Here is a 27,207-nt window from a genome sequence, read left to right on the forward strand (position 1 = left end):
ATAAGGCATTGCCAAAATGGTTGCACCAATTTACATTCCCAGCACTGGTGCATAAGAGTTCCCAACTGATCAACCTCCTGACCGACATTTGAAATTGTCAGACGTTAAAACTTTTGTCTTTCTTGTAGGTGTATAACATTGAGTATTAATCTGCATTTTCCTGAATACTAATGAAATTGAAGATCTTTTCATATGTTAACTTGCCATATGTGTTTGCTTTTCTATAAAATGTCTGCTTATACTTTGTCCTTTTTTCTACTGGGTTGTTTGTCTCTCACACATATTTTTAAGCAAAATTGGAATCATACGACACATACTATTTTACACTTTTCCAAGACATGAAACATTCTTTTACACTGTGATCTTAATGGCTGTGGCATCTTCTTTCTCATGGACATCTCATAATTTAATTAATCAAAGTCCTGTATCTTTTTTTTCCCCCAATTTTTGTTTTAGAACTAACTCTTGTAAGATATCCTAATGCATAAATGTAATTACGCATCACTGAATGTTTTCATAAAATAAGTTGCAAGAATTTGGATTTCTGGGTCAAAGGATGTCAATATTTTAAAAGATTTTGATATGTATTTCCAAATCACCTTCCAGAAAGGTTGTATAATTTACATTTCTTCAAAAAAGTCTTTAACACTGGATATTAAATTTCAAATATTTTGCTAATTTAACTTGTAAATATTAGCAATAAAGATAATCAATATTATCAATTAATATCAACATTATTAATCATTAATATTAATAATTGATATTAAAATATATTTACTGTCCCTTGTGTGTTTTTCTTTTCCTGGTATTGATTCTTTTTTCCCTAGTTTATTGTTTGCATTAGACTAAAGTTATATCTAAGTACTATGTTCGAAATTCTTTGGTTTACTTCTTTCTCCCACTTCTTTTGTGGTATGTCATCCACTTGACATACAATTGGGTTCATTTGTTTCTATTTGCATTTAGTTACAGATTTTAATTTTTCCCTGTGCTGCTGCATGGTATGTGGGATCTTAGGTCCCTAATCAGGGATGGAACCCATGCACCTTGCATTGGAAGCACGGAGTCTTAACCACTGGACTGCCAGGGAAGTCCCTCCCTATGCTTGTCGATTTAATTTTATTATTTGAATGCATGTAACATTAGCATGCTTCCAAATGCCAAAACTACGCAAAAAGATATACTCAGAATTGTTCCTCCCTCCCCTATCCTTTCCACCCTCTTCCCTCACCCAGTTCCTTCAGGCAAGCAATATCACTGTTTTCCGGTTTATTGTTCTTGTAACTGTTTTTACTAAAATAAGCAAATCCATTACATTTTCTTATTTCTTGTCTTTATTACACAAAAGGTAACATACACTACATTTGCTTTTGTACTTTGCTTTTATAACTTAATGATTTACCCTGGCAATTACTTCATATCAGTTCATAAAGATATCCTTTATTGCTTCCCAGTTGATTGTGTGTGTAAGTGTCATAGTTTACTCGACCAGTCTTCTGTGTTTGGGCATTTAGGTAGTTTCCAATATTCTGCAAATACAATTAATGGTACAATGAAGAAGCTTACATATGTAAGGGTACCTATTATTTTTGGAGATATCATCTTAGTAAATTCCTATAAGTGGGAATGCTAGGTTGAAAGGTAAATGTACAAATGTTTCAGTAGATACTGCCAAATACCTCTTGGTAGGGGTTGTACTATTTTTCCTTCCCTCTAGTAATATTTGTCTCCCTGTAACCTCACCAGCAGAGTGAGGCTATGTAGGTCTGTCCAGTTGCCCCAACACCATTTTTTAGAAAGTCCTTCTTTGCTGCAGCCATTTGACCGCTTATCATATACTGGATTTTTATATGTAGTTGGATTGATTTCTGTACCTTTCATTCGGTTACACTGGTCCACCTCGTCATGTGTCAGAACCACACTGTTTTCACTCTGCAGTATGTTTTAGTATTTGCTGGGACTAGTCACCTCTCATAACTCTTCATTTTCAGTGTTTTACTAGCTATTCTTGAGTGTTTAGCTTTCCATATGAACTTTGGTATCAATTTGTCTAGCTACATAAAAACTTGTTTATATTTTTTGCAGGAGCATATTAAATTTATAAGTTAACATAAGGGGAACTGTCATCTTGACTATGTCGAGATATTTTAACCAAAACCAAGGGATATCTTGTTCAAGTATACTTTTGTGTCTTTCAAGATTCTTTTATAGCTCTCTTTTTTCAAAGAACCAGACTTATTGAGACAGAATTCACTTTCAATCCATCTATTTAAAGTGTACAGTTCAGTGCGTTTTAGTATATTCATGGAGTTGTGTAACTGTCACCACAATCAACTTTAAAACATTTTCATCACTTCAGAAAGTAACCCCAGGGACTGCCCTGGCGATCCAGTGGTTAAGACTCCATGCTTCCAATGCAGGGGATGCGGGTTCGATCCCTGGTCAGGGAACCACATGCCGTGCATCGCGGCCACAATCAATCAATCAATCAATACACTTTAAAAAAAAAAGTAACCCTATACACAGTATCAGTCCTTTCCCAATCCCTCAACCCCTCCAGCCACTGGCAACCACTAATCTACTGTCTGTCTCTATGGTCTTGCCTATTCTGGACATTTCACATATACAGAATCATGTAATATGTGGTCTTCTGTGACTGGCTTCTTTCACTGGGCATAATGTTTTCAAGGTTCATCCATGTTATAGCATGTACTCCATTCTTTTTTTTTGCTGAATAATGTCACTGTATGAATGGATTTACCATATTTTGTTCATCCATGTATCAGTCGATGGATTTGGGGGTTGCTTTCGCTTTTTGGCTGTTAGGAGGAGTAAGACCCGACGTACATGTGTGTATAGGTTTTTGTATGGGCATATATATTCAAGTCTCTTGGGTATATACCTAGAAGTAGAAGTGCTGGGTCATATGATAACTTTATGTTTAACATTTTGAGGAAATGCCAAGCTGTTTTCCAGGGCAATTGCACCGTTGACATTCCTACCAGCAGTGCATCAAGGTTCCAGTTTCTCCACATCCTCACCAAAACTTGTTATTGTCTGATTTTGATTATAGCCATCTTAGTGGAGGTGAAGTAGTATCTCATTGTGTCTTTTTTTCTTTTTCTTTTTTTAAAATAGATATGCTTTGTTGCTTATCTATTTTTTAAAAATATTTATTTATTTATTTATGGCTGCGTTGGGTCTTCGTTGCTGCGCGTTGCGGCGAGCGGGGGCTACTCTTCGTTGTGGTGCGTGGGCTTATTGCGGTGGCTTCTCTTGTTGTGGAGCACGGGTTCTAGGCGCACAGGCTTCAGTAGTTGCGGCACGGGGGCTCAGTAGTTGTGGCTCGCAGGCTCCAGAGTGCAGGCTTGGTAGTTGTGGCGCGTGGGCTTCGTTGCTCCGTGGCATGTGGGATCTTCCCGGACCAGGGCTCGAACCCGTGTCCCCTGCATTGGCAGGCGGATTCTTAACCACCCTGCCACCAGGGAAGTCCCTCATTGTCTTTGATTTACATTCCACTAATAGCTAATCATGTTGAACATGTTTACAAGTGCTTCTTCACCATTTATATATTTTCTTTGAAGAAATGCCTGCTCAAATCCTATCCCCAATTTTCAGCTGGGTTATTTGTTTTATGATTGTTATATTGTTTATATATTCTGGTTATAAGTCCCTTATCATATATATTATTTAGAAATATTTAATCCCATTCTGTAGGCTGTCTTTGCACTTTTTTATGGTGTCCTTTGACACACACAAGTTTTTAATTTTGAGAAAAATCCGATTTTTTTACCTTTTGTCATTTGTGCTTGTGGTATTGTATCTAAGAAGGGTTTGCCAAACTCAAGGTAATGAAGATTTACATTTTTGTTTTCTTCTAAGTGTTCTGTTGTTTTAGTTTTTACATTTAGGTTGTTGAAGTCCTAAGCAGTACTGCAGAATGTGACTATATTTGTAGATAAAGTTTTTAGAAAGATAATTAAGTTAAAATGAGGTCATTAGGGTGGGCCCTACTCTAATATGACGGGTGTCCTTATAAGAAGAGGAGATTAGGATACAGACAGTCACAGTACAAAGGGAAAACCATGTGAGGAAACAGGGAGAAGATGGCCATCTACAAGCCAAGAAGAGAGGCCTCAGAAGAAATCAACCCTGCTGACACCTTGATCTTGGACTTCTACCCTCCAGAACTCTGAGGGAATAGGTTTCTGTTCTTTAGGTCAGTCTGCGGTACTTTGTTATGGTAATTCTAGCAAATTAATACAAAACCCTCACTTGGTCATTGTATCGATATATTATTTTCTTAAATCACTTATTTGCATGTTATTTATGGCTGCTTTGATGCTACAATGGCAGGGTTGAATAAGCCTGCAAACTCAAAATATTTACTATTTGGGGCTTTAGAAAAAAATCTGCTGACACCTGCTCTAGTAGCTACTTAGGAGGGGCTTAACGTGCACAGTACTGAGTTTTTGCATTTTAAAAAGTTATTTTTTTTTTTTTATAGCCTTTGATGCTTGAAAAACAGCATGGATGGATGGATATAAAATCCTTAGCATGTATTTTCTTTCCTTGAGTTTTTAGAAAATGCTGAAAATGCTGCATCACTATAGGCTTGCTTTGCTCTTAAGAAGTCTGATGCCAAATATTTTGGTTACCAGACTCCATAACAAACTACCCTAAAAGGAACGGCATAAAGAAAGAACCATTTTGATTATAATTTCACAACATTTGGGGTCAGAAATTCGGGTAGGATTTGGCTGGGTGATTCTTCTGTTCTACGTGGCTTCAACTGGAACCACTCAGTGGTATTCAGCTGATGGCTGGACTGATACAGAATTCATGATGACTTCTCTCATATCCGCTAGGATCAGGTAGACCCCTCTCCCTCTCCATGTAGTCTCAGAACCTCTCCACAGGGAGTTAGATATTTTACATAGTGGCTCGGGGCTTCAAGGGCAAGTGTTCCCAAAGACCCAGGTGGACTCTTCAAGACTTCTTATGACCTAGGCCTGGAAGTCTCGTAACATCACATATTCTATTGGTCAAGCAATTTGCTTAGGCCAACCTGGATCAAAAGAAGTGATACAGAATATACAGTCATCTTTAATGTACTGCAGCCTAATTTTCTTACATCTTTAAATAATTTGAACTTTTTATATGGAGGCCTTGAAGATTATCATTGTTATTTTTTGTCTAATAGTTTTTATTTTATTTTTTATTTTTAAAAATTTTGGCTGTACCACATGGCATGTGGGATCTTAGTTCCCTGACCAGGGATTGAACCCGTGCCCCCTGCATTGGAAGCACGGAGTCTTAACCACTGGACTGCCAGGGAAGTCCCTGTCTAATAGTTTTAAGAGGCTAGCTCTCAAATTTGATCATTCTGTGGTCATTTCCCCAAGTACATGTGAGTCCTTTCATTTTGTAGGTTTATATTTTCTTATTTCCAGAAAGTTTCTTAGATTATAGTTTCATCATATGTGGAACTTTGCCTACATATATGTTGGACCTTCTATGCTTGTATTCAAATGACATTCCAAAGAGAGACAGAGAAACAAGCACAAAGGTATGGAGGCAAGGGAAAGTAGGAACATTTCAGGAGTTTGGATGGGGGATGTGTAGGAAGAGACAAGAGATGGAGTGGACAAGGGCTTGATAGATGGAAGGTCTTGTGTGCCAGCAGTGACACCACAAGCGGCAAATTTAAAAAAAGCAATTCTGACATGCGGTATGGAATATGGATCAGAAGGAACAAGACTGCAGGAGGGAGACAAGATAAAAGGGTATTGCATTAGCCTAGGTAAGAGGAGCTAAGAGGGACAGAATGTAGATTTATGTTTGAGGAGAATCAATGGGATTGTTGGGTGTGGCGGGGGTGGGCGTGGGTAAAGAATGAAGGATGACTCCCAGGTCCTGGGCAACCAAGTGTCCAACAGTTTTAGACAAGTAGAGCTTGAGGGGTCTCTAGGACATCCAGGTGGAGAAGTCTAGTAGGCTTGTGTGTACATGGAACTCAGATGAGCGGTCTGAGCTAGATAATGCACTTGGGAGTTGCCGATATACGATATACGTGGCAGATGAAGACAGGGCGGATGCAACGGCTCAGGGAGAATGTACGGGGTGCGATGAAAGCTGAGAACAGAAGCCTGTAGACGGAGGAGTGGTCAGAGGGGTTAGGAGATGAGTCCCGTTGTGAAGGCCAAGGGGGTGTCAAAAGAGTGGAGAGCTCTGTGTCGTCAAATGTCACCAAGAGCTCTAGTAATAGAGGACTCAAAAATGGCCTGGGGCATTTAGGATGAAGCCAGCGCTTACTGACTGAGAGCAGTGCAGCGATGTGGTGGGGACAGAAGCTACAAAGCTATGGGTCGGGGAGTGAGAGGGGGCTGAGTTGGCAGAGATGAGTGTAAACTACTTTTAAGACTTTTGTCTTAAAAGACAGGGAGGGAATAGTAACTGGAGCATGATCTATAATGACAGAGGTTTCCTCCTTTTTCTTTAGGACAGGAAAAGCTTGCACATGAATAGATGGTGAAGGAAAAGGAGAAGTAGGTAAAAGAAGTCGGTAATTTTGGGAGTGAGAGTGATGACTGCAGTATGTTTGAAAGAAGTTTTCTGAGGATGTGTGAGGTGATGAAAAACAGAACCGAGATGGAGAGATGCTAATATGAATATATTTAAAGTGGTTAATTCCCAGAATGGCTAGTCCACATATTGAAATTACTTTTGTTTCAGTCAGTAGAGCAAACAGAACAAACCATATTTACATATTGTTTTACATCATTTACACCTCTTTTCTCCAAAGGACAGGATCAGTGTTTTACCCTTTCAATGCCTCCCTCAAAGTTGGTGTTCAATGAGTAGTAAATGAATAAACAACGTGTCTTTTACCTGTATTCTGAGTATCTTAACATATTCGAAACATAGTTAAGACCCTGCATACAAGTGAAAAAGTCTTCTAAGCATGCAAAATAGTCACAAAATTCATGAGTGATAGGTGATGCCAGTTTTTTTGGAGTAATCTGTTTACTCTCACTTAACAAAGTTGGTTACCAGCATTTCCTTCAACACAGGGGTTTAAAATAGGAAGATAAGAGGGGGAGGAAGAGGATGTCCTAAAGACAGGCAGGCAGACAGACAGCAGCAGAAGGTGGTACGATCTGCCTTACCATAAGGTGCCAAAAAGCAGTGAAAAACCAGACTCAAAGCACAGGGGCCTGGGCTCTCTTAGCTTAGGGATTTACATCCTTCACTAACATACCAAAAGTCCTTAAAGGACACTGCTGTCTTGAGCCTTAAATAAAGTTGAGAAAATGATCCTTTGAGCCGTTAAAAAAAAGCTTTGCTGTTCCTCATTTGGCATCATCTCCTGTTTCACATAGTTTGGAAAGGATTCTATCAAAACGGATATTAAAACAAAAAAACTGATGCTGAGATGGTAAACCTTGGTCACTCTCTGTTCCTTTGCCCAAGCTGTTTACCTAGTTTTTGATGCCCTCCCTTTTTTTCTCCTAGGATTTCTCTCTTTTTCTTCCTTGCAGGCTGAACACAAACGCCACCTCTTCCAGGAATCCCTCTGCATCGTCCAAGCGGAAGTAATCTCTTCCTCCTCTGCCCTCCCACAGCATCTCACCGTGGCTTAGCTTTGCACGGATCACCAGACCTGCTTGTTTACACGGCCGGTTTTCCACTAAGTTACGCGCTCCTGGAGACCAGGGACCTTGACGGTGTACCTACACAGCACCTGGTGCAGTGCTACAGCGCTAGGCACGGAGTCGGTGCTCAGTTAACGGTTGCTGAGCTGAATTAATACGGAAAAATCACTCAGGGCAGGGTCCCATGCTCGAGGTGCGGATGAATGATTCATGGGGGTGGTTCTTTGCATTCTTTACCTTGTAGTCACGTCGGGCCGAGCATCCAGCCGGCGGGGCGCATACCTGTGGAGTTGGAACGCACCTCCGCCGCCCGCAGCTGGCTCACGGGAAAAGCCCGCAGGGGGTAAGTTTACTCCGTCCGCCCGGAACCCGGCCGCAAGGGGCGGGACTCGAGGGGAACTCGGCCCGCTGGCCCGCCCCCTCCTCGGCGCGGCGGAAGCCCCGCCCCCAGCCGCGCGCTCGCGCAGGCGGCGCGTGCCCGGCCCCCGCCCTGCGCCCTCGCGCCCTAGCGCCCTCGCACCGGGGGCGGGCTCGCTGCGCGTGCCGGGCGGGGAAGCGGCGCGAGCCGGGTGCCTGAGAACGTTCGGCGCGGGGGCGGCTCCGGGGCCTGAGCGGGCGCCGCCACCGCCTCAGCCTCGGAGGCCGGGCCGGAGGAGGCGGAGGAGGCTGCGGCCGCCGGAGACCTTTTCGACGCCCCCAGCTCCGGCCGGGAAGTGAGTACGGCGGGGGTTTGTGGCGGCCGCCGCAGGCTGCGGGAGAGGAGCGCGGTGCCAGAGCCTCGCGCCCGCGAGAAGCGGGAAGGAGCCCGCGCAGCCCCCTCACCTCAGGAGCCTGCGGGGGTGCAGGGCCGGGAGCGGCGGAGACGGCGCGCGGGGAGCCGGGGCCGCTGCACAGCGCGCGCTGTGAGGGGAGACGGCGCCGCGCGCCCGGACCTGGAGGGGCGAGCGCGGGGGATGGAGCGGAGCTCCGGGCCGCCGCCGCCGGGCTCTGAGCCCCGGGCCGCGGAGGGGGCTCCGGGGTCCCGAGCGCGCTGTGGCCGCAGGGCGCGGAGCCGGGGTGCGGGCGCAGGGCTGATGCTGCCCGTGCCCGGCTCGCAGGGAGGAGGCTCTGCCTTAGGTGTTTAAGGGGGCGAAGGAGGCAGGTCCTGGCAGAGGGCAGGTGAGGCAGGCAGGCCCTGGCAGAGGGAAGGGAATTTATTTCACATCACCTCAAAACACTATTTCCCGAGGCGCCTATCAGTGAACCTGTGCACCGAGGTCACCCGTTAAAGGAAAGTGTCCTGAGAGGAGGAAGGATGCAGCTAACGAATGCTTGGTGTTAAATTCCTGTGCCAGGCCTTGGGATTAGGGAGACCTTCCAGCAGTCTCAGCAAACGTTTATTGGTTAGGTACCTTGGGTAGAGAACCGTGGTCAGCACTGGGGCCACAAAATTGTGTAAAACACAACCATCATTTGCTATTTAAGTGCTGGCAATTTGGTTGTAAAGGTATGCGTATGAAGTACAAAGCAACATTGAATTTTGTCTCATTCACTTTAGGTTTCTTTTCCCCAGTATTGGGAAATTGGAGCCATAAAATTGCTTGCTTTGAGGATTAAAGCAGGAGGGTCAAAGAAGCTTGTGGGAGGTACTTGGGAGAGGTTTGAAGGAACTTCTGCGTAACATTTAAAGAGAGAGAAGGGAAACGGAAATTGGAAAGAGAAAAGAAGTTACCTTTCTTCCCAAGTAGAATGAAGCTCCATGACTATTAACTGCTAAATCCTCAGTGACAAGAACAGTGCCTGACCCACAGCAGGCACTAAATACCTACGTATTGCCTGAATGAATGAACCAAGCAAGGTTTTGCTCTATTTTACACAGAGCACTATTGATTAATCTGGTGTTAGGGATGGCTGAATGGACTTCCCTTGTTCCTCAGGTTCTCTTTTTTTTTGCCGTGTGAAGTAACCCAGGTTCTTAGGTCTGGGCATTTAAAGTGATGGCTAAGGTGATGGAGTTGTCATATCTTGTGGTCATGCTGCCACTTTCACATCTTTATTGCATGTTGGCTGCCAGGAGCTTACTCCTTGGGCCATTGCTTCAAATCATCCCGTTCTGGCCCTTTTCTATCACTTGAGGAAGGAGAGTACTTTTGTCTAGAGAACATTTTTTCATTTTTATATTGGTTCTTGGATCTTAGATCTGTCATAAGAGGATGTATCTCTGCTCTTCTGTAAGGGCTGGGATTCTGCCTTTTTTCTGCCTTGGTTGGATTTCTGGACTCTCGAGCTCCAGGCTGCTGTTTCAGTTGCCTGGGTTGCAGTGCCTGTTGGGTTACTTTGTCTGCCAAATTAAAACTTGACCTTTTATGAGTTCTGTGAGAATTTTTATCGTACATAAATGGAATTACTTTTGAAGGGGGTTGTGTAGTCAAGGTAGTGTTGGCAAGGCTTTTGAGTGTCCACTATGTGTGAGAGACAAAATTTCTACTTAGTTAGGAAATCAGATTTAAAACCAATAGAATGCCAAGTTACCACTTGTTTTATATCTTTAATATAAATCTCTCAGGACCTATGTTTCCTTGTATAAAAATAAAATATTAATTCAAATTTGGCATTGTGTAGTAAGCCTTGAAGAACTAAGTTAATTTCTCTTTAGTTTTATGACTGTGTACTTAAGACTGCAACCAGCAGGTGTCTACTAGTTCTTATTTTGGGGTGCCTAGGTCCTGTAATTTTGGATGCCTTGTTCTAGGTTTTCTCAGTGATATTGTATTTTATTTATTTATATATTTAATTTACATTTATTTCGAAATCAGCTTTACTGATGTCTGCACAGATGTCCTGTGCAGAGCTGGTCTAGTGGGGTTATGTCTGATAAACCCACTGTAAGTTGAAAGTATGGTAAGTTGAAAATGCATTTAATACACCCAATGTACCGAACATCATAGCTTAGGCTAGCCTACCTTAAACATGCTCAGAACACTTACATTAGCCTACAGTTGGGCAAAACCATCTAACACAATACCTATTTTATAATAAAGTGTTGAATGTCTCATGTAATTTATTGAATACCGTACTGAAAGTGAAAAACAGAATGGTTGTAAGTATCTCGGTTGTTTACCCTGTGGCTGACCAGGAGCTGTGACTCATTGCCGCTGCCCAGCATCACGGGAGAGTATCATACTGCATATTGCTAGCCAGGGAAAGGATCAAAATTCAGATTTGAAGTACAGTTTCTACTGACTGTGAATTGCTTTCGCACCATCTAAAGTCAAACCATGGTAAGTTGGGGACTGTCTATACTTTGTAACCACTATCCCAATCAAGATATAGAAATTTACATCACCGTAGAAACTCCCTCATGCTGGTTTGCAGTAAATACTCTCATCACCTCTCATTTTATTTATTTCTAGTTATATAAGTGTCAGGGCTGTGGCATCTAGTGCAGGAAGTATACTGCCCAATTTTAGGGGATGCCATTCACATCGGAGTGCCTGTGAATGGCAGCTCCTGAAGTTGTATTGTGCAGCCTGGGGCTGTGTACTGCAGCTCTGCAAATGGCTCATGAATGTACACTCTCTTATTAAATGCTCAAACAGTACAGACAGAATACAAGGCCCCTTGACCCACTCCCTTCTCCACCGAAACGGCAGTTAGCAGTTTGTTGTGATCCTTCCAGACCTTTCTCTATGCATTTTCATCTATATATTGATAATACAGGAAAAAGTAGGGTTTCCTCCGATGCCCACATTAATGACATGATACTGTAGACATTGGTCTGCAACTTTTTCCTAACAGAATGTTTGAGATCTTTCCATGATGGAGCATAAAGATCTACCTGGTTCTTCTTGACTACTACACAATACCATACATAGTATATATTGTACTGTAGTTTATTTAATCCTCTCCTCATTAATGGCCATTAAAGCTGTTTGCCATTTCACCATTGCCGCAGTGAATGAAAAGTAGAATTGCTGGGTCAAAGGGGTGCATGCTTTAAATTAATTGATGGAGGTTTAACCATGCTGCCACTTGTGGATCTGGTTCATTTATTTTTAAAAGCTGAATAGTGTTCAATTGTAGACTTAAGTCACTGTTTATGTATCCTTCACTAACTGTGGGACTGTTAGGTTACTTCGGATACTAATTCATTGCTGGATTTATGTGTTGCCAAAGCATCCTGCCAGTCTGAGGCTTGCCTTTTCCTTTTGTTAACAATGTCTTTAGTTGTATACAAGCTTCACATTTTAATGTTATATTTATGGAAAATTTTACACTAAATTAACAAAATTTGTTTCTGTGTCTGGTTTAAGTAAATTTTCTCTACCCCAGGGTATGAATTCTATATATCTGTAGTTTCTTCTAAAATTAAAAAAGAAGTTTTGCTTTCTGTGTGGAATTTCTATATGGTGTAATGAAGTGATATATATATTTTTCAATTTGGAAAACCAGTTTTTTAGCACTTTTCCTCATTTTTTTTTTTATTGTGGTAAAATATACACAGCATAAAATTTACTATTTTAACCATTTTTAATTGTACAGTTCTGTGGCATTAAGTACATTTACATTGTTGTATAAACATCACTATCCATTTCCAGAATATTTTTATCCTTCTCAACTGAAACTCTGTATCCATTAAACACTGGTTCCCCATTCTTTTCTCCCTCCAGCCCCTGACAGCCACCATTCTGCTTTCTGTCTCTGTGAAGTTGACTACTCGCGGCACCTCCTATAAGTGGAATCATACAGTATTTGTCCTTTTGTGTCTGGCTTATTTCACTTAGCATAATGTCTTCAGAGTCCATCTGTGTTGTAACATGTGTCAGGATTTCCTTTTTTTTTTTTTTGACCTCTCCTCGAGGCTTGTGGAATCTTAGTTCCCTGACTAGGGATTGAACCCAGGCCCTCGGCAGTGAAAACACCAAGTCCTAACCACTGGACCTCCAGGGAATTCCCAGGATTTCCTTATTTTTTAAGGCTGAATACTATTCTGTTGTATGCATACATTATGTTTGCTTATTCATTCATCCATCAATGGACACTTGGATTGCTTCTGTCTTTTGGCTATTGTGAATAATGCTGCTATGAACATGGGTGTGCAAATATCTGTTCAAGTCCCTGCTTTCAGTTCTTTTGTGTATATACCCAGAAGTGGAACTGTCCATGATATTAAAAAAATTATGTACATAATTGAATATGACCAAAATGGGTGGATAGTACAGAGAGTCCCTATAAACCCCCTCTTCTTCAGGGGCACTTTCCCATTATTAACATCTTGCATTAGTGTGGTACATTTGTTACAACTGATGAATATATATTGATACATTATTATTAACTTAAGTTCATGGTTTAATATTAGGCTTCCACTCTTTGTGTTGTACAGTTCTATGGGTTTTGACAAATGCAAAATGTTATCACATGACATTTCATGTAACGTCGTTGCAGTATCATACAGAATAATTTCATTGCCCTAAAATCCCCTGTGTTCCACCCATTCATTCCCCCCTCCCTCCTGCTGAGCTCCTGATAACAACTGATCATTTTACTGTGTCTATAGTTTTTGGCTTTTATTTTAAAAATTTATTTATTTTATTTTTGGCTGTGTTGGGTCTTTGTTGCTGCGCGCGGGCTTTTCTCTAGTTGCGGTGAGCGGGGGCTGTACTTCGTTGATGTGCGCGGGCTTCTCATTGCGGTGGCTTCTCTTGTTGCGGAGCACGGGCTCTAGGCGCGTGGGCTTCAGTAGTTGTGGCACGTGGGCTCAGTAGTTGTGGCACGTGGGCTCAGTAGTTGTGGCATGCGGGCTCTAGAGCTCAGGCTCAGTAGTTGTGGCGCATGGGCTTAGTTGCTCCGCGGCATGTGGGATCTTCCCGGACCAGGGCTCAAACCCGTGTCCCCTGCATTGGCAGGCGGGTTCTTAACCACTGTGCCACCAGGGAAGCCTTGTGTCAGTAGTTTTGCCTTTTCCAGAATGTCATATGGTTTGGATCATGCAGTATTCTAGGCTTTCAGACTGGTCTCTTTCACTTAGCATTATGCCTTTACATTTCCTCTGTGTCTTTTCTTGGCTTGATAGCTCATTTCTTTTTATTGCTGAATAATATTTCATCGTATGAAAGTACCACAGTTTGTTTATCCATTCATCTATTGAAGGACATCTTGGTCTAGTTTTTGGCAGTTATGAGTAAGCTCCTATAAATACTCATGTACAGGTTTTTGTGTGGACATAGTTTTCAGCTTTCTTGGGTAAATACCTAGGAGCATGATTGCTGGATCGTATGATAAGGGTATCTTTAGCTTTGTAAGAAACTGCCTGTCCAATTTTGCATTCCCAATAATTTTAAAATTATATATCCTAGCACCCTAAATGTACTTAAAAAATAAATCTTTGTCAGACTGTTCTGTAAAATTAAACCGCATCTGGTATGAAGTTATATTCTAATTGTTGCTTTTGTTGGCTGTCTTTCTTAGCATTATACTTCGTTACATGTTTTGGAGTTTTGATTTACAGACTCATTTGAGGGTGAGTACTTTTGCTTTTGTTTCTCTTATTTCTGTGCTCACCCTTCTCTGTGTGGTGATGTTTCAGGTGCTTCCACTTACTGACCGGACTCTAGTCAAGAAATCAGAGATGATGGTGGTCAGGGTCCTGCTCTTTGAGGTAATTGGGGCTATTTTAGATCCACTCACAGAGTGTGTGAATGTCTTGGTTCATTTCCTGGTCATGAGGCTGTGTTTTTATCTTCTCACTTTTCAGAGCCCAGAACACCACATAAGCCCTATATAGTTCTAGGCAGAGACTGACAGCGGTACTTTTTCACTTCCTTTCAGCTCTAGCCTCATCCTTGGCTTTTAAGCAGTGAATCTGGCTCAGATGTCTCCTCTTTCTCCACCTCCTTCACTCTGTGTCACTGTTGCCCTGAAGGAGGTATACACCTGCTTCTCGACTCAGAGTCCAGCAAGCCTGTAGCTTCAGTCCTGCTCGCAGTTTTTTGTATCTGTTCTGTTTCTGATCCAAGTGGAGGGTTGTCTTGTTTTTGAGCCTTTTTAGTAACTTAAAAAATATATTTAAAAATATCTATTACTGTGTATTTGGAGCAGAGGGGATGCATCGAAGTGTTTACTTACTGGGCTGCTTTGACTAGAAGACTTAAGTGACCAGGCTTCTTTCTAAACTTGATACCACTTATCCTGTTTTCTGTGTTATTGCAATGCCTAGACCCTCCAGTGCAAAAGTTGAATAGCAGTGATGATAATGGGCATTTTAGTCTTTTTCCTGAATGGGAATGCTTCCAGTGTTTCACTGTTAGATATGGTATTTACTAAAGGTTTCTGGTAGGTGTCTTTTGTCAACTTAAGGAAGTTTCCTTCTATTCTTGGTTTATATTTTTACTGGGTGTTGAATTTTATTGCTTTTTGGCATTTGTTGAAATTATCATTGATTTCTCTTTAATATGTTAAGAGTAGGACAGACCTTTCTGAGTTGTAGATAACTGAGAGAAACAGATATATTGTATTTGATTTACTTGTTAATACATTTTTAACAACCGAAAAATGAACTTTTAAAGAAAACACATTTTGATCTTGAATTTTTGTATATTAACAATATTATGTATAAGCTATATAATATTATATATATATATGCTATATATTACGGCATTTTAGCAATAATCAGGTTTGGACCAAATATTCCTGTAACTAAGCCTCACTATAATCAAATAGTGTTCAGTAAAAAAAATTTTTTTTAGGGGGGAGTAACTTTAGGGACTCTATAAGGACTTTTTCAGTCCCTAACCATTCAAGCTTCTTCCTTGCCTCTTTTTCTAGACTCTTTACTCCCTCCTTTTAATTTTTATCTCTGCTTGCTCTGTCTCCTCTTGCCAGAGAGAGACTTTCTTCTGCAAGTAATAACAACTGTTATTTAGTGTGAGGCTACTGTATTCAAGAGATTTTCATAGATAATGGCTACACTGTAATCTTTACCACTGTGGAAACTAGGTATGGTATCTCCAGTGTTTGGGTGAGGAAATTGAGCTCGGAGAAGTTAAAACTTGTTTAGGGCCACACAGCTAATCAGTGACAGGAGTGATACTTGAACCAGGTCCGACTTGAAAGCCCATATTCTTTCTACATGCTCTCTCTAAACAAGACTTCTATGTTCCAAGTTCAACTTGGGTTTTGTTTTTTTGGCTTACCCACATGATTCCTGAGCGTGGTGATATGACCACTTTGTGTCTCCAATATGATTTGCGTGAAAATTTTCCTTTAGTCAGGTACTTCATTGCTTTTTACCGGTGTGACGTTTTACATGTTCTTGAGCAGTTTCTTAAAATGACTAAACCTTTTTTAACTGCACAAACAAAAATAGAATAAATAGTGTCATGGTTAAGCATGTGGGCTCCGGAGTAAACTATGTTGCTTGGACCTTGAGTTTATTTTCCTTTAACTTTTTAAATATTGTGAAATATTGTTCCTCAAAAAGGTATAGAGAATAAAAATTGTGAATACCTGTGTACACACCACTTAACTTAAGACACTAGGCTCCTTTTAAAGTTGAACCCCTACTCCTTCCCAGTTGTATTCTCCTCCCCTTCTGAGGGAACCACTATTCTCCATTTGATGCTTTTCATTCTCGTACATATTTTCATACTTTTATTACATATGTAAGTAGCCCTAAAATGTATATTATTGTTTTGCATTAAAAAAACCCTTTATATTAACAGTATTAATTATATCTTTTTATAACTTTATTTTTTTTCTCTCAGTATTGTGAGACTCATCCATATGGATATATGTAGCTCTAGTGCATTTATTTTCTTGACTGAATGGGATTCTGTTATTGGGCTATATCACAGTTTACTTTTATGTTTTCCTGTGAGTTGACAATAGTGTGTTCTGATTTTTTTTGTTACTACAAATAATGCTGCTATGAGTATTCTTGTCACGTCTCTTTGTCTACACATGCATGTCTTTTAGAGTGTGTACTAGGAGTAAACTACTGGTATGTGTGCCATGCACATCTTCAACTTCCGTGTGTATTGCTAAATTCCACTCTGAAGTAGTTTTCCAATTAACATTCACACCAGCGATGTGTGGCTTCTGTTCCTTCCCTGCCTTGTCAACCCTTGGTGTTTTAGGCTTTATAATTTTTGCAAATCTGCTGGATGTACCATGCAAGCTTATTTTTATATTAATCTTACATTTTTTTTGATTACTAATGAGTTTGAACATTGCTCCATGTTTTTATTGGCTCTTAAGTTTTCCTCTTCTGTGATTTGCTGGTTTTCATCATTTACCTGTTCTGTTGTGTTGTCTTTTTCTGATTGATTTATAATTTTAAAATATATTTTGGACGCTAATATTTCACATAGATGGCTTCAAATTTCTTTTTCCAGTTTGTGGCTTCTCTTTTAAAACTTTAAAAAAAAATAGGATCTTTTTGGTGCACTTAAGTTTTGGATTTGTGGTTTTAATTTATTGTTTATGAAATCTTACCTGCAGACCACAGGCAGAAAAATTATCCTAGTGTCTTCACATATAGAAAGGTGGTATAATGGACCAGGAGTTAGGGGTTCTGGGTTTCTATTTCCATGCCTTTATTGTGAAGTACAACTATAGCCTGAGACTAGACATTTTATTTATTTGGTTGTGCAAAATATGAGACCTGGGTATTTCTTTTTTTATTTTTTAAATTAATTAATTTATTTATTTTTGGCTGTGTTGGGTCTTCGCCTCTGTGCGAGGGCCCTCTAGTTGCGGCAAGCGGGGGCCACTCTTCATCGCGGTGCGCGGGTCTCTCGCTATCGTGGCCTCTCTTGTTGCGGAGCACAGGCTCCAGACGCGCAGGCTCAGTAGTTGTGGCTCACGGGCCTAGTTGCTCCGCGGCATGTGGGATCTTCCCAGACCAGGGCTCGAACCTGTGTCCCCTGCATTAGCAGGCAGATTCTCAACCACTGCGCCACCAGGGAAGCCCTTTCCTTTAGTCTTTACTGTGGGATTTACTTAACTTCTGCCTGCAGACTTAGTCTAGCTCTGGAACACATTGCTTCCCTGACAGGGCTAATGAGGGTCCAGACGTTTTGTTGCACTAGCCTCCTGACCCTCTTTAACTGTGACCTACGGTCTGCGCAGCACCAGGGCTTGGGGACCTGTATTCTTTCCTCAGTTCTGGAGTCATCGTGTTTGCCCTGGAGGGGGTGATGTGACACAGTGGAAAGAGAATAGGCTTTATTGTCAGATTGGTTGCCTACTCCACGAATTACTAGCTTTGGAATGTTAGGCCAAGTTAACTAACCACTTAGGCTCTAAATTTCCTCATCTGATTCTGCCATTCACATTCCTTATTTGCTCCTCAAGCCTAGCACAGTCTCATCTTTTCATTCTAGTTTTTTTTAAGAGTAATGGTTTCCACAGTGGGAGGCGTGCAAAATGATCTTCTAGGCAGGGTATAACAAAAAAAATGGGCAATTAACTTTACTAATATTTAAATCATAGTTTGACACTTTACTTCGTCTGTATGTCTGATGCTATACATCAGGTACGGAAAGTGAGGTAACCTGAAGGGAGGATCATGGGCACACCACAACCTGGAGGGGCCGACAGTGTGAGCCTCCTTATTTGTTTGCTTACATTCTATTTGGACATATTACAGTTAACCTCTACCTGGTTTAGGGGTCTTTCAGATTATATTATCTGATTTGCATGAAATGAACCTTGATGAATGAATAGACAAAGGGCTTAAAAAGATTCCTGCAAAGAATCTGCGGATTGAAGTTTGAGATTCAACTGAAGACTGAAGTGCTAATGCAAGGACACATGAACAGCAAGAAACAAGCGGAGCTGGTACTTCTATTTATGTTATGAGATTGTTTTCAGTCAAATGCAAAGTACAAAACAATAATGGTCTAAGCAGGGCTTCCCTGGTGGCGCAGTGGTTGAGAGTCTGCCTGCCAATGCAGGGGACACGGGTTCGAGCCCTGATCTGGGAAGATCCCACATGCCACGGAGCGACTAGGCCCGTGAGCCACAATTGCTGAGCCTGCGCGTCTGGAGCCTGTGCTCCGCAACAAGAGAGGCCTCGACAGTGAGAGCCTGCGCACCGCGATGAAGAGTGGCCCCCGCTTGCTGCAACTAGAGAAAGCCCTCACACAGAAACGAAGACCCAACACAGCCATAAATAAATAAATAAATAAATAAATAAATAAAATTAAAAAAAAAAATGGTCTAAGCAGATTGAAAAGGAATCACTAAAAAAACCCCCAAAAAACCCTTAACATTGTTAAAAATACTATTTGATGTATGGGTTTATATATACCATTGAGTATATTCTGCCTTAAGGTATTTGCTTAATGATAGTATGAGGCTAATATGGTCAGTTGAGATATTTTAAAACGAAGCATTCTGAATATGAAGACAAACTTACTGAGCTTTTTTCAGTGATGATCATAGTTGTGTGCTAATTAATATCTTTTTTTTTTTTTTTGCCTGCGTCGGGTCTTGGTTGCGGCATGCGGGCTCTTCGTTGTGGCGTGCGGATTTCTCTCTAGTTGTGGCTCAAGGGTTTCTCTCTAGTTGTGGCACGCGGGCTCCAGAGCGTGTGGGCTCTGTAGTTTGCGGCACTTGGGCTCTAGTTGAGGCGCGCGGGCTTAGTTTCCCCACGGCATGTGGGATCTTAGTTCCCCGACCAGGGATCAAACCCACGCCCCTGCATTGGAAGGCTGATTCTTTACCACTGGACTACCAGAGAGGTCCCTGATTAATGTCTTAAAATCTTATTAACTTAATGATATATTTTTGGAAGTTTCTTTGGAGATTTCTTACTTCAGGAGTAAAAGACAAAAAGCCATAAACTTTTCTTCTTCCTGTTTCTTCTTCCTGTATATGAAATAATGCATAGACAAAAATAACAATTTTAGTTTGGTGACAAACTAAAAATCCATCCTTTGTTAGCAAATACTGTCGGGATACTCGTAGAAGACGTTGCTGAGGCTTTGAAATAATAAATATTATACCAAATTATGGAGTTTGTGAGCGTTTCTGTATATTTGGATAAAAGTTCAGAGGTTATGGTTTTTGGTGTAGTCCATTTTAATAATAAAATGTATGGAGACCTGCCTCTTTAGTGGTCCAGACCACTAAAGGAAAGGTTTACCAGAGAATATACTCTAATGACTTAAAATTTTATTATGAAATAGGGCATATAAAGCATAAAGAATAATACAGTGTACCCAGAACCCAGCCTAATAAATAAATCATAGCTAATAGAGTTGGTATTCCTCTGCAGTCACATTATTCTACTTCCATCTCCAGAGGAATTTGCTTTTCTGAATTTGGTGATGCATGTTTTATGTGCACTTGTAAAGAATTTGTATTTTGTCATTATTGGGTGGGTTGTTCCACAAATGTCAATTAGATCTAGTTGGCTGATGGTGAAGTTGAGTCCTTCCATATTCATCTTGACTTTCTACGTGTATTGATCATAGAAGAGTGTTAAAGTCTCCAACTATAAGTGGATTTGTCTCTCCTTTCAGTTCTATCAGTTTTTGCTTATTTTAAAGCACTGTGGTTAGGTACAGAGACATTTAAGATTATGTCTTATTAAAGAATTCTGTATGTTACAGGCCCAACAATACAATTTTATAGATACTGTTTTATCTATATTGTATTAAAAAGCAATTGTTTTTTAAGTCAGTTAAGAGAATAAAGGAGAAGAAATATGTAATTGTACTGTCTTTAAAAAAATAAACTTTACTTTTTTAGAACAGTTTTAGATTTACTGAAAAATTGAATAATAATAGTTTCTATATGTATCCTACACCCTGTTCCCTCTGTTATTAGCATCTTACATTAGTATGGTTCATTTCTTGCAGTTAATGAACCAGTGATGATACATTATTATTAACTAAAATCCATACTTTTTCAGATTTCCTTAGTGTTTACCTGATGGCCTTTTTCTGTTCCAGAATCCCATCTAGGATACCACATTACATTTAGTTGCCGTCTCCTTAGACTTCTCTTGGGTTTGTCAGTTTCTTGGCTTTTTCTGGTCAAGTTTTTGATGAACCGTGACACTTTTGAGGAGTATTGGTCAGGTATTTTGTAAATTTTCCCTCAGTTGAGATTTGCCTGATGTTTTCCTCGTGATTAGACTGGGTTTATGGGTTTTGGGGAGGAAGACCACAGAGGTAAAATGCCGTTTTCATCACATCGTGTCAAGGGTCCATACTGTCAACGTAATTTATCACTATTGATGTTGTACTTGATCACCTAGCTGAGGTAGTGTTTATCAGGTTTCTCCACTGTCAAATTATTTCCCCCTCCCCCTTCACCTCTTTGGAAGGAAGTCACTGTGTGCAGCTCACACTTAAGGAGGGAGGAGTTATGTTCCACCTTCTTCAGGGCAGAGTCTCCATGTAAATTATTTGGAATTTTTCTGTACAGGATATTTGTCGATTCTTCATTCTCATTTGTATCAGTATCAACTTAAGGATATTTAATACTACGTTATTTTGTTGCTGAAATTTTTCCAACTTTGGCCATTGGGAGCTCTTTCAGTTAGCCTCTGTGTCCCTTTGATATACCCCTATCATACGGTTTTTTTCCTCCCAGGACTTCTTTACTTTCTATACTACAAGGTGCTCCAGGCTCATTATGTATAGTTCTTGCCTCAGGCATTTCTCCGAGGAGCCCTAGTTCCTTTTATTGAAGAATGGTATTATAAACAAAAATTTGGCCACTAAATGTGCTGATTGCTTTGGGATACTTTTGTTTCTAGGCCCTCTCAGTTGACAGAGCAAGGACATGTATATGTGTATACTAATGCATATACACATACCTACAAATGCTTTTATATGTAACTATCCATATATCTATACTGAGTTAACCATGAATGTATACTGATGTCTCCAATTGTAATCCATTCCATTACCACCTGGATCATTCTAGCTTCTCACCTTGCTTATCTGTAACCTCACACTTCACCATCTGCCATCTGTTTACTTAATTGTTCAGTTATGCATACATGCATAGCAGTATTAGAATTCTTAATCCATAACCTCTGGGAAACCAGAGTACAGTACTTATATATATTTTATTTTGTCTTTAGTTTTAACAGACTCTGTTCACTTCCAGAGTTGCTTAGGTTACTATACTTTCCCCCCACCCTGTTCAGTGAGGTTGTTTCATATATTTGTAATACAGTTAGATTGTTTTGTTATATTCTCCATTTCATTCTGGGGTTCTCTGACCTCCTAAAGGATTAAAAAAATTTTTTTTACATACATTAAGGTTCACTCTGTGTTGTAATTTTCTTTTGGTTTTCACAAATGTGTAGTGTCAGTGTCCACCATTACAGTATCATACGGAAGTTTTACCACCCTAAAAATTCCCCTATGCTTCACCTATTCATTCCTCTTCCCTTCTTCCCAAATCTCTGGCAACCACTGATCATTTTACCATTTGTATTGTTTTGTTTTTTCTAGAAGGTCATAAAATTGGAATCATATAGTATGTAGCCTTTTCAGACTGGCTTTTTTCACTTAGCATTACGCATTTAAGCTTCCAGTTTTTTCATGGCTTGATAGCTTATTTATTATTGCTGAACAATATTCCATTTATGAAAGTAGTAGTTTGTTTATTCACCTATTGAAGGGCATCTTGGTTGCTTTCAGTATTTGGCAGTTGTGAATAAAGCTGGTATAAACATTTGGGTGCAAGTTTTGTGTGAACATTTTCCACTCAGTTGGTTAAATACCTAGTGCAATTACTGAATTGTATGGTAAGGACTCTGATTAGTTTTGTAAGAGACAGCAAAACCGTTTTCCAACCAGGCTTTCTGTGCATTCCCACTAGCAATGGATGAGAGTTCCTGTTGCTCTACATTCTTGTCATCATTTGCTATTGACAGTTTTTTGGACTTTAGCCGTTCTAATAGGTGTATAGTGGTATCTCGTTGTTTTACTTTGTAATTTCCTAATAACAAATGCAGTTGAACGTCTTTTCATATGCTTACCATCCGTATAACTTCTTTGGTAAGGTATCTGTTCAGATCTTTTGATCATTAAATTTTTTTATTTTATTATTTTTTTGGCTGCGTTGGGTCTTCGTTGCTGTGCACGGGCTTTTTCTAGTTGTGGCTAGCGGGGGCTACTCTTCATTGCGGTGCACGGGCTTCTCATTGCGGTGGCTTCTCTTGTTGTGGAGCACGGGCTCTAGGTGCGCGGGCTTCAGTAGTTGTGGCACTCGGGGTGAGTAGTTGTGGCTCGCGGGCTCTAGAGCACAGTCTCAATAGTTGTGGCGCACTGGCTTAGTTGCTCTGCGGCATGTGGGATCTTCCCACACCAGGGCTCGAACCCGTGTCCCCTGCATTGGCAGGTGGATTCTTAACCACTGCGCCACCAGGGAAGCCCTGATCATTTTAAAATTGGGCTGTTTTCTTATTGTTGAGTTTTAAGAGTTCTTTTCATAATTTGAATACAAGTTCTTCATCAGATATGTGTTTTGAAAATATTTCTTTCACTCTGGGGCTTGTCTTTTCATTCTGTTAATAGTATCTTTTGCAGAGCAGTTAATTTTGATAAGATGCAGCTTATCAATTTTTCCTTTCATGGATCGTGCATTTTTTCAGTTTGGCCTTGGGCTTAGGCCATTAAATAATCTTTTCTAGGAACCTAACAGTTTCAGCTCCTTTCAGATGGAAGAAACTTTGCTTACATTCTCATAGCTAGGACTCTGGTCTTCTTCCATTTTGTAGACTAAAGCTGTACTCTGGTTCTTCTTCGTTTTTTAAATTTTACTTTAAAGATGTTTATTGTTGCATTGTTCGTAGTAGTAGATAGTTGGAAATAATTGTCAACAGTCAAGGCTTGGATGAATGATCGTGATAAAATTCCATTCTGTCATTCAAAATTGTGGTTTTGAAGAGTATTCAGTGACATGGAAAGGTGTTCAAATATATTGTTAAAGTTTTCCCCCAGCTTTTTTGAGCTATAATGACAAACAAAATTGTATATGTTTAAAGTGTACAACATAATTTGATAAATGTATACATTGTGCAGTGATTAGTGCAATTAAGTTAATTAGCTCATTCTTTTTTGTGTGTGGTGGTGGTGGTTTAAGATCTACTCTCTTAGCAAATTTCAAATATACCGTAGAGTATTATCAACTATAGTCACCATGCTGTGGATTTGATGCCCAGGATTTATTCATCTTGTAACTGAAAGTTTGTATGCTTTGTATTTTCCTGTTTCTCCCACCCCCAGCCCCTGGCAGCTACCAGTCTACTCTGCTTCTACGATGAATTTGACTTTTTCTTGGTATTATTAGATTCCACATATGAGTGAGATTACATAGTATTTGTCTTTTCTCTGTCTGGCTTATTTCACTTTGTGTTCTGATTTTTTTTAATTGGGTGGAATGAAACCCCTAAGTAGGGTGATTAGGATCCTGTGAAGATCAAACACATTTAAATAAATGTACCTAGTGGATTTCACAGGATGAACCACAGGAAGAAGGGGTTGCAGAGTCCTGAGATCACGGCGTCAGAGAATTTTATTTGTGCATTCATGTGGACAAAGATTTTTGGCAGTTGAAATGGGAAAAAAGGGTGGATGTGAGAGTGATTATGAGGAAGGAAATGGCAGTATTTGAAATCAGAGTTAGTATGTGAAGTGAATGATAAGGAGGTGTTGGTTACTTCTAGATTATGAGGCTCAGAAAAGTCAAAGTGCCAGGAGTCCAAGTGGAAGGAAGAAGAGAGATGTGTTTACATTCATGTAACTGTTGGTCTTTAAAGTTATTATCAGGAAGACAAGGACATGTAATCAGGTGTGGTAGTAGGGTTAGATCTTTGTTGAGTGTGGACTGTTAAAATCATAATTACAAAGATGGAGGTATTAGTATCCGTGGAGCACTGGGATGGAGTCATGCTAAGGCCTGGGGAAATCATTTATAGTAACCTTAATTTATGTGTACTCCATACATTTGGATTTTATGAAATCTGAACTATAAGCTTGGTTGAAATGAAAAGACTTAATATTTTAGTTTGAGTTCTACCAGAAGCTGACTCTTAGACAAGGATTTGCGTGCAAGTATTTTGTTTTGGAGGTTGTCCCTGCAAATATCAGCAGGGGACCGGGAGGTGAGATAGGGAAGGGAAGTTAGCAGATAAAGGTTTTGTTATCAAGCAAGTTACCACTGTGGGTGACAGAAGCTTATTCCCACTGGGGAACTCTAAGAGCCTGTGTAAAACATGTCCTTAGATTTATACTCTTTAAGGGGGCAAGGTAGGTAGAGTATATACCAACTAAATCAATCATTGGTTAAGACTGTTTCTAGGGAGTGGTAAATTTATAGCATTTCAGGCCTGTCATGCAAGGAACAAAATGGACTTCAGAGGTCAGAGCAAGCCTGGTTTCTCTGTTTAAACAAACAAACAGAAAATGCAGACGCTGTCAGTCAGTATGGAAGGATTCAGTAAAGGCCAGGAGATATGGGGAAGGGGAGCACCCTATTCACTGTTTCCTTAATACCTGCTCTGCAGTTCCAGCATCTCCAGTTCATTTTCTCTAGGCCACCAAAACCCGCATGCCCAGCTTAAATGAGCCAGTCTAGTGGCATATTAGGACTGGCGCCAGGTGTCCTTTTCAGAACATTAAATCCTGGGTCACGGGATGAGTACCGCCATGTCAACAAACTTTGTCTTACTTTACACTTGGCTCAAGTTCAGCACTCTCAAGGTCCGTTCCCAGGTGTGTTCTTCCAGTTCCTGTTAGTGCATATCGTCAGGTCCAGCAGCTGTTTTGATGAATCAGCCTTTTTCCATCCAAAGCAGGGACAGTACCTTCCCTTTCTGATGATGCAACACTTGACCTTAGTTATTAGCGTAGAAGCAGTGAGGGAGGTAGGAACAGATCCTGAGGAGGGTCAGCATCTTTTGAGGCATGCATCTCAGATGAGAACTGTGCATAGTCTTTAGGCAGAGGAGACTGCCCTTGTAGCAAGAGCAGAGAGCCACTTCTTCAGGCCTATAGGGTTCAGGGGAATCTTGGCTGGACTATGAATTCAGTCTTCTTTGTTAAGCTGCCTACTTTCATAAACAGAATTTGAGCCTGATTTTTAGCACAATCTGCTCTCAAGTTGTGGGAGCTGAGGGCTCCTTAAAAAGTGCTGCCATGGAGGTCTCTGGCTCTCATAACATGCTCTGAGTTGGTACTTGGCTGATTTAAGCCTTGACATTTTCTTTCTTCTGTGCATCCGTCCTACTTAACAAAAGCTCAACCATTTAATTGTCTTTAAAATTCCCAGTTCTCCTGTCTCTCTCAAATGCTAAAGCTATTGCGTAAGCCAATCATCTTCTTCTACCTGTGTCCCTTACTAGCTCCACCACATCATGAGTCTTAGTCCTATCCATGCAGCAGCACACCAAGGGTTCTCACCAAGCTACTTGCTACCAGCACTGGGATCCTTGTCATCTGTTGGCGAGTGATCCACTTACAGAATTCATCTTGAAGGTCTGTTTTACAGGATCAGATCTGTCTTATTTTGGGTTACCCTAGAAGCAAACGCTCTATAAGGACTCAAGTGCAAATTAAAAAAACAAATTTTTTTTTTTAGATCCTAGGAGATACTGGTAGAAGAGTGGAGAAGTAAGACAGAGAAGAGAAAGTAGCTAATAAAGGATTTATCAGGCACCATGGGAAAGCCAGACGTGTAGTAATGCAATATCAATTACTATTGCTTTAGGTTGGGTTGGCATGCTTTTACTTAAAGGACCAGATGGTAATTATTTTAGACGTTACATGCTAGATGCTCTCTGTTGAAAACACTCGACTCTGCCATTGTAGCATGAGAGCATCCTTAGACAATACATAAATGAATAGGTGTGGCTGTGTTCCAGTAAAACTTTATTTGCAAAAACAGGTGGCAGGTCAGATCTGGTCCAGGTACTATAGTTTCTCTAGCTTGCTGACTCCTGCTTTACGTGTTCTCTTGCTCCCAATGCCACAGTAATCACACATGCAGATGTGGGCTCTGAAGTGGCACCGGCAGTACTTGTAGTTTTGTGGTCATCCAGATGATCTAAAATATGTTTATATTAATTTTTTTCAAGATTAATCTGGAAATAAAGGCAAAGTTTAGAAAACTGTAATGAAGAACTTAGGGATCTCCAGGAATTCATAATTCTACCTTGAGAAAAAGTGATTTAAAGAAATAGCAAAAGTAGAAGAAGTATATAATAAATGATATATATTATAAAGGACATTATGATTCTCTGTTTTAATCTGTGTTTAGCATTTAAAATTTGTATTACCCAGTGGAAGACCAAGTTTGGGGACAGGGAGGAGGCTTTTGAATATCTTCGTTTCTTTGTAATTATAGGCTCCTGGTACCAACTCTTGTTTTTTTCTCTAGGACCTAGATTTCATTAGATGTTTGCTGTTTCTGGTTGCTTTTTCTTTGGCTTAACTTTCTTTCTGTTTAAAACTGTTTCCTCTTGGGGGCAAATTGTTAGGTAACCATCATGTACGTTGAAGCCTATTTGGTAACATTTCAGTGATCTAGGAAAGGGATAGTTTTA

The 27,207-nt window shown here is 40.4% G+C and overlaps 1 protein-coding gene and 1 long non-coding RNA gene across 37 annotated transcripts in view; one reads left to right on the plus strand and one right to left on the minus strand.

Moving 5' to 3' along the window:
• Window positions 1-346: 346 nt before the first annotated feature.
• Window positions 347-8,098, minus strand: LOC309644129. Its single transcript, XR_014254263.1, has 2 exons — window positions 7,893-8,098; window positions 347-1,529 (listed from the first exon to the last, which is right to left on the minus strand). It is a non-coding gene; the product is annotated as an uncharacterized lncRNA (long non-coding RNA).
• A 35-nt stretch (window positions 8,099-8,133) lies between these two features.
• Window positions 8,134-27,207, plus strand: part of DTNB (dystrobrevin beta) — a 248,628-nt gene continuing 229,554 nt past the window's right edge. For 34 of the 36 annotated variants that reach the window (XR_014254249.1, XR_014254250.1, XR_014254251.1 and 31 more), the window contains exon 1: window positions 8,237-8,368. The gene's annotated coding sequence lies outside the window, so the exon portion shown is untranslated. Of the gene's footprint in view, window positions 8,369-27,207 lie in introns of all 36 variants that reach the window. The other 2 variants (XM_082427562.1, XR_014254248.1) reach the window with 2 other exon arrangements.

Source organism: Balaenoptera physalus, assembly GCF_965194825.1.
Source record: "Balaenoptera physalus genome assembly, chromosome: 15".
NCBI lineage: Eukaryota > Metazoa > Chordata > Mammalia > Artiodactyla > Balaenopteridae > Balaenoptera > Balaenoptera physalus.